Source organism: Desmodus rotundus, chromosome 3, assembly GCF_022682495.2.
Source record: "Desmodus rotundus isolate HL8 chromosome 3, HLdesRot8A.1, whole genome shotgun sequence".
Classification (NCBI taxonomy): Eukaryota; Metazoa; Chordata; class Mammalia; order Chiroptera; family Phyllostomidae; genus Desmodus; species Desmodus rotundus.
Window position 1 is genome coordinate 194365023 of NC_071389.1, and position 14386 is coordinate 194379408.

Below are 14386 nucleotides of genomic sequence, written 5' to 3' on the forward strand. Positions count from 1 at the left end.
GAAGTACAGCATAGGCAATATAGTCAAAATAGTCTAATAACTATGTTAGGGTGTCAGATGGGTGCGAGATTTATGGGGACGATCACTTAGGAAGTTATGTAACATCTAATCACTGGGGCGTACACCTGAAACCAATGTCATAACGCATGTCAACTGTAATTGAACATAAAAAAATGATTAAAGATCCAAAAAAAAGAATAAGCACAGTAACATTAAAATTTTTTTTTAAATAAAAGTCTGTTGTTCTGTGTTCTCCCCTCGCCCATGACTTTTCTGAGGGTACATGTGAGTTTCAAAAGCAATACAAGGTAGATTCGAAGAACGCGCCTAGCTGTCGCTACAACAAAGCGGTAAAGGTGGGGAAGGGAGCGGGAGGACTGAGGTCCGGGTTGTTGGGGGTTTAAATGCTTCGCTCTGTACTTCTGTTCCTAACGGCGCTGACATGCTCACCACAGGCGATTAGAGCTATTGATTAAGAATAAAAAGCCTCACTCTTCACTCATCCACAGGAGGGACCCCGCTTCCCCTACTGCACGTTTCCTGCCACTGGTGTTTCCCGTGGACTTGCATCCTGCTCCCCTCTCTCTGCACCCGTTGATCCTGCTTCACTCAGTACGCATCACAGCCACGAGTCTGTATTTCAGAGCCACATTTTATGTCAGGGAAATGCTCCACCTTTCAATGACTGAATGTATCCCACCGACTTCCCTCTGCGGAACCCTGACTTTAACTCTAAGTGTTTCCTACTAAACATACTGCTGCGTCGAGTCTGTCAGCACGCAAAGGTTGACTGCATCACGACAACTTATTCAGGGTGGACTCCCAGAGTAGAAGTTTCCTAGAGTCCTGGTTTGGCCAGCCAGGGCCTTTTCCACCAGCGCTGGCAGGGGCCTTTGGGTGGGGTGCGGGGAGGCTGGCACTGCCACGGGCCCTCCGGTGCCAGGAGCTGACGGGTGGCTCGCTGCCTGGTGCTTACATAGGACACCGCCTGCAGTGCCCTGCCTGCCCCAAGAGGAGAATGGTTTCCTCATTTTGTCCCCAAGGAAACTAATTCCTTCTCAGCCTTTCTCCCAGGGCTTGTGGTAAAACCCTAGCAAGATAAGGAGTTCTCAAATGCTTTTTACACGGAAATTCTCTAATCAACAAAAACTACACCTTGTAAAGGTGGTATTTTTCTGATTATAAGAGTAATTCTAGCTCACTGGAGAAGGCTTTGGAAAGGGCACAAAGTAGAAAGAACTTAAAAGTTCACTTGTTTCAGAAGAAATGTTTAAAGGCAAGGGGCACATTTCTGATTGTGCCCTTTTCTGTGTGTGTGTTTTACATCAATGAAAGAAAGAAAGAGAGGAGAGAGAGAGAGAGAGAGAGAGAGAGAGAGAGAGAGAGAGAGAGTGAAAGAAAGAAAGAAAGAAAGAAAGAAAGAAAAAATCATCTCTACCCTTAGCCCTTGCATCTCCACCCTTATTCTCTTAACAATGCCCACCTTCTGAACTTTACAGAGCGCTTTCTCCCTCCCTCTTCGCAATAAGCTCAATGAATTCCCAGGTGATCTTTATTATGCCTCCATTTTCAGAGAGTTAACAAAGGTTCCCAGGGCTTACACAACCGGTGAGTAGCAAAGCTCGCCCACTGTCCGCCAGCCCGTCGCTCCGATCACTGTCAAAGCATGCACCGCTGCCCTCAGGTAGCGAGAGGGATATTTGACCTCCAGGAGTATGACCTTAAACGCTTTGGGTGGTGGCAGCTGCTGAGGTGGCCCCTGGTGTTCACGCCCTTGAATAACTGGCTCCCCTCGAGGGTGGCTGAACCCAGGACTCTGTTCTAGCTAAGAGAATACTAGAACATAGCACAAGCGGTGGGATGTCACTTCCAAGGTTAAGTTACAGAAAGAAAGATCATCAGAAGGCTGTGTGCTCTCTCTCTCTCCCCACCCTGTCATTCCTTCCCTCTCTCTCTCTCCCTCCTGCCTAGCTCTGGAGGAAGCAAGCAAGCCAGCCACATGGTGAGTAGTCCTATGGAGAGGTCCACGTTCCAAGGAACTGCCGTCTCCAGCCCATTGCCAAAGAAGTCCTGAGGCCCGCCGACAGCCATGGGAGTGAACTTGGCAATGGATCTCCCGCACTTCAGCCAGCACGGTGACTGCAGCCTTATGGAGACCCTGAGCCAAGAAGTCACCTAGCTAAGTCCCATCTGGAGTCCTAACCCACAGAAACTGTGAGAAACATTTTTCTTATTTTAAGTCCCTACGTTCTGGTTAATTAGCTACACAGCAACAGGTAACTAATATACTTTGCCAAGCAATTGTTATTGGACGTTGGTGGGGGACATAATATTCACGAAGACCTCGTGACTACAGAATTTTCAGTCCACGTGTGTCCCTAGGCCTTCCACTGTCTTGGTCTTTTTAAAGAACCTGCTGTGGGTTTCATTTCCTTCCTTTATGCTCACTAGCTTTTTCTTTTAGTGTGTTTTTTAAATTTTATTTCTCTTTTTCTAGCTTCTCAAACTGAATGTTTAGTTCATTAATTTTTCATCTCTTTTTATTAATAAATGCATGTAAGGCTATAAACTTCCCCCTACCACTTTGGCCACCTCTGATAGGTTTGGGGATGTTCTACTCGGTATTCCAATGTTACCCTTGAATTACGCCAGACGATCGGAAAGTTGCTCTCAGCACATAGTAAGTGCTTAATAGATAATTATTGATCGACTTATCGAGTAGCAAAAATAATAATAATATTAATAGTCTTTGGGGAGAGTTGGAAAGTGAAACATCGATAATACAGGATTAGCTAAATAATGATGCTGTGAAAATATAAACGAACTATTATGCAGCTATCAAAAATCACATTTCTTGGAGGCCCTCTATGGCCACGTTCCCTTGCTGGTGGTACAGTGTTGCGTGAGCAAAGCAGCTGCAGAAGCAGACTCCCAGGACTGCACGGTGGGCCTCACTGACTGTACATGAGGCCCAGGCTGCACTGAGAGGCAACAGGGAAGGGCAGCCACAACAGAGCTGCTGGTGTGAACACCTCTGGGTGCCCAGAAGCACATCACCTAGCTGGCCACCAGGGTCTCCTTCATGCAACACAAACACGAATGACTTTATTCAAATGCACGGGATGGAGGGCCTCTGTAGAGGGAAAGGATGAAATAGGAGCGGGCCTTAAAGAGACCAAGTCTAGCAAGGGGGACAAGCTCAGACACAACTAGAAACAACTGGAAAATGATTCCTTGCACCCCAGTGGAAGGCTTCAGAAAGTCCCAACTCCCAGGGCAGGAGGGAGTCCTCGAATGTCATTCAAAGGACGGTCTAGGACTGGAATCTTGGCCTGTGTGACCTCAGGCCCAGTGAGTTAACCTCTCTGAGCTCAGTCTCCTCCTCTGTAAACTGCGAACAGTCAGTGCTGTGAGGATCAGGGAGATAAAGCCGGGCATTTTGTTAATAGTTAACAGGTGACATTTATTACCACTCTCAGGGGCTCAGTGTCCCACCTGCGCTGCCTGCTGGGGAGGCAGCTCACCCCCAGCTGGCGCTGCATCCGAACCATCAGGCCTGTGCCTCCCAGGTCCCCATTATGACCTTCCTGTGCCTGAGGGACTTCGGCACTCGAGGGCCCCCCTACACTAAAAAAATATTTACACATTTTACATAGGCGTAGAGAAACACACACACATACGTGTAATTATGTTTTACAACTGCATCGAATGAATCTATCAGTGTTACATATTAAAACATTTTCTTCCACCTGAAGGTTCATTTTCTTCTGATTTTACGAGACATTAAAGCATTTCAGTGGCCCCTAAAGCGTCCTGAGTCCCAGGTCTTGTGCCCACTGCACCTAGTGGAGACATCCGCTGTGGCTTCCTCCACCCATGGCCTCCTGCTGTTGGGGAGTTTGGCCCTGAGGTCTCTGAGGTCCCTGCCTATCTCCTTTCCTGTCCTTTTCCTCCCGAAGAACAAAGGGATCAACACATCACCCGCCCTGCTTCCCTCCCCGCCCCTCCCCAACATCCTCTTTAGAAGACTACAGGGAGCAGCAGAGGGGGTGGGGCATGGGAAGCACCTAGGGTGAATGTCAAGCAGCAAAAGGGTGAATGTCACCCTGGCCAGGTAGCTCAGTCAGAACGTCGTCCCAACACCCAAGGTTGTGGGTCCGACACCCGGTCAGGACACATACATTCATCAACCAATGAATGCATGAATAAGTAGAACAACAAATTGATGTTTCTCTCTTTCTCTCTCTCTCCTTCCCTTCTCTCTCTAAAATCAATAAACTAAAAAACATGTTTAAAGAGTAGATGTCAAGTCCTGGCTTTGTCACCTACAAGTCGAGTAGCCGTGGCAAGTCACCTCAAACCTCAGCTTCTTCATCTGTGAGAGGGAGCTCAGAGGACCTTCTTCACGGGGGAAATGTGAGAATTTTTTTATTATTTTTAATTTCAAAACTTAACCTATGTAGCATGTGGGGCACGTAATAGATGCTCAAAAAATAAATTAATTAAATTTATTATTCTTTGCTTCCTTCTTTTGGGAGAGAATTTCTAAATGGGTAAAGGTTTCACCCAAGGTGGTGAAGGCAGGTGTCCAAGCAGACACTTGTGGGGTGGGGGAGTTACAAATGAGTAGCAGCCGGGACCAGCATCCAACAGCCTGGACTCTGGCTGGCGAGCACACTCCTTCCCCAGCCACTGGAGGGCAGTGTCTTCCTAGGGAGCTGGTGTCCTGAGACCAGATCACCGGGGGGAGTGAGAAGGAAGATGCTGGTGTCAGCCAGATGCACCACCCCTCAAGGGGGCCAGGCACTGACAGCAGCAAGCTAGGGGCCCTGTCTCTCCTGGACAGGGCTGTGCGGGGCTCAGGACCTGTGCTTCCCAGTCTCCGTGCAATCAAAGTCCCTCCTATTCCCAAAGTCTGTCTTCAGGTGTGTTAGCCTCAGGCCCGGAGAGGCCTTTCTCCCACTGTGTGACCTTGGGCAAGTCATGTGACCTCTCCAGGCTTTAGTGTGTCCACCTGTCCAGTGGGAACTGTGACTGTCACACCTGAAAAGGTGTATGTGAGCCTTAAGGGCAAATGTATGTGAAGCGCTGAGCTCACTGCCAACACAGTCAGTGCTGAACAAATGCTCGCTGCTATTAAATATTATCTTTAGGTCTGCTCGGCTGTCCAGGCTGCCTGAGTGGAGGTCCAGCCCTGCTTCTCCAGCTCTGCCCAGGTGACTGTCCTCCTGGGGACCTCCACAGAGCTGTGCCTCACCCGGCCCAGGTGCCTTCCTTGTTTAATCTGATCGCCTGTTTTGATGGCCCTCCTCTGAACCCCAGCTGCTGGCTGCACTCCAGGCTGGCGCCCCTCCAGGATCATGTAGGTCCCCTGGAGCTCTTGGGCCATCCTCACCTTACCTAGAACTGGGGAGAGGCCTTGAGAGGGGAAGGAATTTGGAGAAGGAGGAGGAGGGGATGGGCCACAGCCACTTAGCGTCCCCCTTCTCCATTCTGCCCCCACAACCCTTGGGGGGTCTTTGTGAAACAGAAATGACCACGCCCTGCTGTCCTGATCTAACCCTCCAGGGGCTTCTTCTCACCCTGAGAACAAAACCCAAACTCCCCTATTGGCTGACAAGGCCCACCTGACCTGGTCCTGTCCACCTTACAGCCCCATCTCATCCCACACGCCCCCTGGCCATGCTGACCTCTCTGTCCCTTAAATTCACCACAATTATTCCAGCCTGAAGCCTGTGTCCTTGTTCTTCTCTCCACGGAGAACTCTTCTCGGCTCTTGGCCGAGCCTTATCATGTTGATCTTAAAGCAAAAGTGGGTAGATGGGTGGGTGGGTGGTTGTGTGGCTGGTTGGCGGATCAGTAGCGGGAAGCACACTCATCATAGTGCCCAGAAAGGCAGGTATTTTCAAAGGCTCCCATCTAACAATTCAAAGCCTCATCACTTCCTCCTCACCCCCCTCCAGCATATTATCTGGGCCCTTTGGACCAGGGAGTCTCCTCAGGGTCACACCTCCCTGCACACGCTCTTGGTGCTGGGGGGATTTATGGAAGAGACACCCATTTGCCCTGCGGAGGATATGATCCTGCCCTTGGGTTGTAATCCAGATGTGTCCCCCCACCATGGATTCGCCCCATCGACTGTGAGCAGGTCACGAAGGCGTACCAGGCTTTGTTGTCCACAGGAAGAATGGATGGCTCGGACCTGGGAGGAGGAACCAGACTCAGGGATGGGGTCTGCCCTCCAGAGGAAGAACAGCCCAGAACCAAGTAACAGAAAGGGTTTCCTTTCCTTGTTTAATTTTTAGAGAGATGTTCTCTGGGGAAAATATTCCTCTTGCCACTTATAAGAAGCAGAATACAGAACATTGTGGTCTCTTCTGGGCTCAGCATACACAATCCGACACATAGTAAGCATGCAACTATTATTATTCTGTAGTTAGTAGCTAATGATTGGCATTTGCTGAATGTTTCCCCAGCACTGGGCCATTGCAGGGTCCCTCACCTCTGGGCACAGATGTCCCCAGTCCTGGGTCTCCCCACTTGCCACAGGAGGGGCTGGGAGCAATGACCTTCCAGCTCAATGTCTGGTGATCTCTGTGTCTCGGGTACTCCCTCTGTCTCCACCACCCACCTCACAGGCTGGATATCCCTCTGGCCTGCTCGCAGACTTGGGACCCCCCCAACCCTGCAGAATCCCAGAGGCCCCCTGCCCCTTCCTCCCTGTTCCCCACACCCTGTGTCCCCAGCCCAGCCTAGAGAATCAGATCTCACCATTTCAACCCTCGCACATGGCTGGTGGGCATGTAAATCGCTGCAGCCGTTATGAAGAATAGTTTGACAGTTCCTCAAAGCTCAGAAGTGCTCTATGAGCCAGCACTTTCATTCCTACGGGGAGCTGAAAGGAATTGAAAAGAGGGCCTCGCACAAATACCTCTTCACCATTGTTCCTAGCGATGTCATTCCCAATCGAGAGCAGCTGGGAAAAGCCAAGTATCTGTCAACAGGTGAGTTCATAAACAAGTGTGGCATTTACACACCATGGAACGTCGAGTGCTGGTGCACGCCGCACACGGCTGAACCTTGAAAACATCAAGCTCAGTGTAAGGAGAAGGCCACCCAGCGTAAGATTCCCATTAATGAACTATCTGCCATGGATATATTCACAGGGACAGGGGAGAAATGAGAGGTTACCGGGGGCTGGGGGAGCAGGAATGGGGAGCTGTTGTCCTACCAGCACAGGAGTTCTGAGTGGGGTGGTGAAAACCTTCGGGAATGGATGGTGATGGTTGCACAGCATGGTGAATGCAATGAATGCCACTGAATTGTGCACTTAAAATGGTTAAAACCGAAAATTTTAGGCTATATATATTTTGCTAAACTTTCTAAAATTCATAGTGGAATGTACACATTCCGAGTCACCATGTACAGATACCATGATGGGGAAGAAGCCTGCTGGGAAAAAATGGATTCATTTGAATTATAGTGCTGGAGGAGGTCTCTGCTGGTGCCCTGGACCGCCAGGAAGGCGAACAAGTGGGTCGTACAGCAAATGAAGCCTGAAACATCGCTGCAGACAAAAACGTCAGAACCAAAGCCATCCTGCCCACTTCGGGCACATCATGGGAAGGCAGGATTCTTAGGGAAAGACAGTAATGGTGGGAAAACAGAGGCGGCAGGAAAAGAGGAAGACCAACTATGAAATGGGTGGACTCCGTTAAAAATACCATAGGCACAGGTCTAGAGGAGCTTCGGAGGGCTGTTGAGGACGGACGTGGTGGACATCAGTCCTTCATGGAGCCGCCAGGAGTCAGAGCCCACTCCAGGACACAGAACACGCACATCCCAAAACCCAGTGAACTGTACACTTTCAGTGGGTGAATCCTATGTTATGTGAATTATATCTCAATAAAGCAATTTTTAAACCCAGAGCTTCCCTGGAATTCATAGTGCTGACCTATTTCACTTATTTTCCTTGTAAGCCCCCTTTTGCAGTCCGGTTCCAGGCACAGGGTACGGTCACCGTGTTTTTAGGAGGCCGTGGAAGGGGTAACCTCTCTCTAAGAGAGAGAGAGCATTTGCCTCCTCCTGCTGGCCACTGAGAGAACAACCTAAATCAGGGCGAAAAATAACTTGTCAACTGCTAGGCGTCTTCCTCAAAAAATGAAAAATTAAGATACGAGTGTGATTTAAAAACACTTCACAGCCCCGACCGGTGTGGCTCAGTTGGTTGGGCATCATCCTGCAGATCAAAAGGTCACCAGTTCGATTCCTGGTAGGGGCACATGCCTCGGTTGCAGGTCTGTTCCTGGTTGGGGCTTACAAGAGGCTCCTGATGGATGTTTCTCTCCTCTCTTTCTCCCTCCCTTCCCCTCTCTCTAAAAAAGTTAGTTAAAAATTTTTAAAAAAAGAAAGACTTCACAAGTCAAAAGGCTTTTGCGGGAACAGCAAGCTTCCCTCTTACCCCAACCACCAAGCCACCCAGAAGCAAGCACCCTCTCGTGCTTCTGTGCAGACATTCCATGGGCCACACGGGTGACGGCGTGCCGTACACATGGTTCTGCACCTTGGTTTTATTCTTGTAACAATGTATCTTGGAGATTGTCCCATATCGGTAAAGCACTTTTTCTGAGCACCGGGTCCGACTAATCTGAGATCTGACTAATGGGAAGTTGAGTGGGACATACATTTAGTTTGAGTTTAGTGGGTTGTTGTTGCAAAGGTCACAGTCACCTCTAGGAATAGCTAGGTGATTACTAGCCCTAGTCCTAATCTAAAGAATGGGTTCCAGAACTATTCTTAATACTCATACCCCCTCTGCTGATTCACCTGGTGTCCTGACGTACAGGTGCAGGGACAGAGGTCCTACCACTGTGTCGGCACACCATACGTCCTAGGCACCCGACATGGGAAGACTGTGACCAGAGGAGGAGAACCAAGGTCTGCACCGTCTGGAGCCAGAAGCTCGTCTCAGACACGTCACATCACAGCTGGAGGTGCAGTGCCCACTGACACCTCAGTGCAGAGGAACTCCACGCCATCAGGGAGACGACCAGCAACACAGCAAAGGCAACTACAAATGCGCCAAGTGTAAATAAATGCATCGCGCGCTTGGTTCTTTTTTGTTGGGAGTCACATGCGATGCAATGGACCAGAACCCTCTGCTGCAGTAACAAACCTGTAGCAGCATTGCCGACGGCAAGTACACCTGTGTGTGATGTCGGACGTCTTCTAGGTCACACGACTTGTGGGGCTGCGTCTCAGCCCTGAACGCATTTTGCTCTGACAAAATCGGAGGCTCCCGATGAAACTGCATGGGAAATGCGGCCTTCCCAAATTTGATAGTATTAGAATTTTAAGACTGACATGACATTACCAATAACAGATTATGAATCTGAGAAATACTTTTCTAAAACAAAAAAAAATTTTGATCAAACATGCTAGAAGTCTGGCTTTTCTTTCTCCTTATAGAAAATATAATAAAATCACTGCTATATGAAGCGTATGCAGCCCCAAATTATAGGGGAAAATGTACTAGAGTGGCATGTCGAGTAGTGGAGTAAAAATTTCTTATTGTTCTGATATCATGGTTATGGTATCTGTCAGATTTTTAAACTTTGCAATTTACAGGAACTTATTTTCTCACTCTAAATATATAATTTTGAATGTGTAATTTAATGTATGTATACATGCATGTATGTGTGTGCACACGTGTGCCTCGGTGTGTGCACACATGTATGTGTGTGTGGTGTGTGTATACATATGCATATATATCCTGAACCGAGGACATTTTTTCACTGCTTTTAGAGAGAGAAGGGAGCGAGAAAAACATCGCTGTGGGAGAGAAATATCGATGGGCTACCTCCTGTATGTGTATGTGCCCGGACCGGAGATCGAACCCACAACACTTCCAAGTTACTGGAATAACATCGTCCAAGTTACTGGACGATGCTCCAATGAACGGAGCCATACCAGCCATGGAGAATTTTACATGTTTTTAAAAGAGGGCTCCAAATTTTTACAAACTTCAGGCTCTGTGACACTTGCACTCACCTGGCCCTGAGGTTAAGTGCGTTTCTGACCACTGATATTGGTACCTGAGAAGCTCTGGGCTAAATAAATGACCTCAAAGATTTCTTCCAGCTCCAGAATTCTCTTAACTGTGGGAAACACACCCTGTCCCCTTCCTTCCAGCAGCTGCAACTCTGACGGAAAGACAAGGAAGTCCTTTCTTGGAGCTTATCCAAGTCTTTCTTGCTGTATTTAGAGTCCTTGTCCCTAGGGAAGACAGGAAGACAAGGCGCCAGTGTGCCAAAGTTCCCAGGGGAGAAGGGAAAACAGAAGCCCTGAAGGTATGTGCTTTGGGGGGAAGGGAAAAGAAAGGAATGGAAGCAAAGGCCCAAACCTAGGGAATGGAATTGAGGGCCTCTCCCAATATAACAAGAGTAGTCACCATTTGGTTTTATTTAGCATTTATTGAGTGCTTACTGTACGCTAGGTGTTCGATGTTATCTCTAATCCTCCACCAACTGAGGCTCCAGAGGTGAAGTGACTTGCCCAAAGTCGCGAAGCTCCGCTCTCTCCTGCCCTCCCTTGCACACCCTTCCCTCCAGCCATGACAGGCGGTACTTCCTGGGTTCCTAAAGATCTAACTTCCCACAAAACATCCCCTCGTCTTAGAGAGGAAATTCCTTCTCCTTCTTTAGTTCCCTGCTTAAGGGCACCTCCTCTCTCACACCCCTCCCCCCACCTCCACGACGATTGATGGGCCCTCCTCTGCAGCACTTAGAATTTACCTGTGCCATCCAATCTGAAATTACATTGCTTATTTCTGTTTATTAGTTCCCTAGAATGTAAATTCCACAAGGGCGGTGTCTTGCCTCACGTATTCACACCTATCCCCTGACGCAGGACTTAGCACAAAGTGGGGTCTCACAAATTTTGTTTTCATGTGTAACTTCCACCTCAAAATTATGCTACAAGCTCCAAGTCCCAGAGCATGTGAATGAGTGGTTCGTTGGCCAATTAGCGAGGGCAATATTTGCATATTGCCTTCCTATTGGTGGAATCTGAGGCTCTTGTAGTTTCCTTCTAGCCAGTGGGGTGTGGGTCAGAGTGGAGGCCTCTATGGCCACACCTCCTGCAAACCTGATACCTACCCTCCGGAAACGGGTGGGGGTGGAAAAGGTTGCTCACGCTCTTCACTCCCCAACCCCTTATTCCTCTACTCCCCCGACCCAGTTGGCATGTTGGCAAGCAAGTGTGACCTGCCTTGTACACCTGAGCGCCAGAGCAGGGAGAGGGTGACCTTAGAAGAGCTGGTGCAGAGGGAGACTGGGAACCAGTGTCCCACTGAGCTACAGAGATGGTCCACACCGTGCAGTCAGACCTCCCGGGTGAGCCTGTGTTACCCTGGTCGTGCCCACCTTGGACCTAAGGTTTTTGAGCAACCAGGTCAGGCAGGAGCAGGGGTCTCAGGGAGCAAGGGGTGGACTGAGCACAGGAGGAAGCAATTTTTGGATTGCGAATTCTTGGGCCACATCCCCAGAGAATCAAAGCTGATATGAGGTTGTCCGGGAGCCTGCATTCTTCCTCAGCTCCCCAGGGGATTAAACCAGCAGAATTGAGCCAGTGGAAATCATGCAGAACTTGGTCTCGGCGCCCCAATAACTTGTGGCCTCGGTCAAGATTTTCTCTAACCTCTCTGGACCTCAGTTTCCTCCTCTGTAAATTGGGGAGGGTAATCCCTACTTCAAAGGTATGATACATGTCCCGCATCAGGTGAGTCAATAACTGGTAGCGAATTATCTTTATCATGGAATCAGAGCGAAGGCAGTGAAGCAACCATCACAAGGGAGATCCTCACTCATCCCCCAACACCACGTCATTGGACGTGGAGAAGCCCAATGACCAAGTTCACCTCTCTAGTGGCCTCAATCCTCTCCCTGCACACACAAGATGGGATGCAGTCTCCTTTGAACCGAATCTTATTTTTGCTGTCCCATTATTTCAGGCAACCCAGATTTTCTGGGAAGGCGTTAATTGCAAACATCCAACTAGATCATCTTCTGTAACATAAGCATTTATATATGCCTTCCACCTACAAGGTCATTCTTTTTTTTTTTTTTTAAGATTTTATTTATTTATTTTTAGAAAGTGAGGAAGGGACGGAGACAGAGAGAGAGAGAGAGAGAAACATTGATGTGTGAGAGATACAACAATCGGTCGCCTCTTGCACACCCCTAACCGGGGACTGACCCACAACACAGGCACGTGTCCTGACTGGGAATCGAACCAGCAGCCTTTCAGTTCACAGGCCAGAGCTCAACCCACTGAGTCACACCAGCCAGGGCAAGGTCATTCTCTTCAGTAAAGAAAATGTATTAAACATACTGCGAAATAGGACTAAATTTTAATACTTTGCGAGACTTTTCATTTATGTAAAATCATAAATCAGTGCAATAACCTTCCTTATACTGGGTGGTCTAGCTCTAATCTGGAAATATGAGTCCCCTCCCTGTCTCTGCACACATCCATAAGGAGGGCAATACACACATTCCATGCACTCTCCTGTCTTTCTGATGCCTGCTCTCTCCTCAGTCTGCAGGGCACCTGGAACTGTAGTTCCTGGGACTAAATGCGGACTTTAAATGCAGGGACTCAAGCTTGAGTTCACATTCTGACTCTGGTCTTCTTAGCTGACTTCGGGACCTTCGTACTTGCTGCTCTCTCTGCCTGGACACCCTTTCTCCAGCTGGCTCCTTCTCAGCTTAAATGTCTCATGGCCTCCACTCTCCTCACACCAGCTAGCTTGGATACCTTGGTAATTATCTTGGTGTGTTTTGTTTGCTTTTGTGGTTTTTTGTCCTTTTAAAGGCAAGAACTTGGTCTTATGTGGGCTCTTGTGATGGGGGCTGTATGGGAACATTGCCCAAGCACATCCTTACACAAGGCTTCAGAATTCTCATCTGGAAAGCAGAGAGAATAATACCCAACTCAGAGGTGTGTGTGAAAATTTAGGAAACAATGACAGCCATGGCCTTTGTGTCCTCCACCTGGAAGAAAGAGGTGAGTCAGAATCTGACTGTGGTCACAGGGGCTGGAGTGGAGGCCATGTCTCCCGGTGTTCCCTGGACTTTCTACAATTCCCCTGAGAAAGGATCACATGCCCTCCCACGTAGCGCTCCTCCAAGTTCTTTCCCCGCCTCTTCGTCCTCCTCTCCTACCTGTCCTCACCAGCATTTCCAGTGGTGGAGGGGTTTTCCTGGGAAAGGTCTGAGGCGTTAAGCCATTGGAGGTCAGCATGGGTCAGTTGATTATACCTGTTTCAAGGACAGCTCAGTTTTACTTGCCCCCCTCTTCCCAGGGGTTCCCAAGTCACTCAGAGCAACACATCTGCCAACGGTGGAGATGGGAAGGGGGTGCCCACAGGCTAAATTCCTGCACTTCCTATTTCCTGTGTTGGTCTTCCCTTCTCCATCCTCAGGTTCCTCTTTCCACGCCTTCTACCCTGACTCCCAGCCTGGGTCAGGCCCTACCTGCATAGGCACAGCGCCTGAGTCTCCCTCACCAATCCCTATTCTCTAGGTTTCCCTGAGGCACAGCCTAGGGCCTCGGTTAAGAGCACAACCTGGAGTGTGCATGAGTGCACACACACTCACTGTGCACTATTGAGCACTTTCCTGCAGCCCTCTACCCATAAAACTTGTGAATAAGTTTCTACTCATTCATTTATTCAATGCATGTTTGGAGAACACCTACTCTGTGCCCGTTACTCTTTCAAGCTTTAGGGATACATCAGTGAGCCAAACAGATAAAATGCCTTGTCCTCATGGAACTTACATTCTGGTGGGGGAGAGAGACGAAAAAACACAATGAAGAACGGTGGCAATAAGTGCTATGAAGACAAGTGCAGCAGCGGAAAGTGGGTAGAGATCGTGGGTTGGGGGCTTCGATTTGCAGGCCCCTGCTCATCAAATTCTCATAGCCTTGTTTCAGATAAGAAGCCTGAGAAGTAGCGCAGTTGAGTGACTGGTGGTAGGCCATATGATTTAGAAAGCACTGAGGGCAGAATTTCAACCCAGGAGAAATCAAATCTATGCTATCTTCAAAAAGTAACATCTGACAGTGTGTATATGCCCCAAACCAAAGCGGAAAATATGGTTTTATTTCTGTAATAATTCATTTCAGTAATAAAATAAACCAACTCTAAGTGCTCTAAGTTCGTATTATGTCACAACTTTTATTGAGAAATGCAATAAACATACATATCACTTTCTTGTATAACTTCAATGGTGGGCGGAAGAGAATTGAGAAAACCGTCCCAATCACCTGAATGCTTGAGTTTGGGGAAAAAACTGACCCAGCACAACCCTCTCATGTCCCAGGT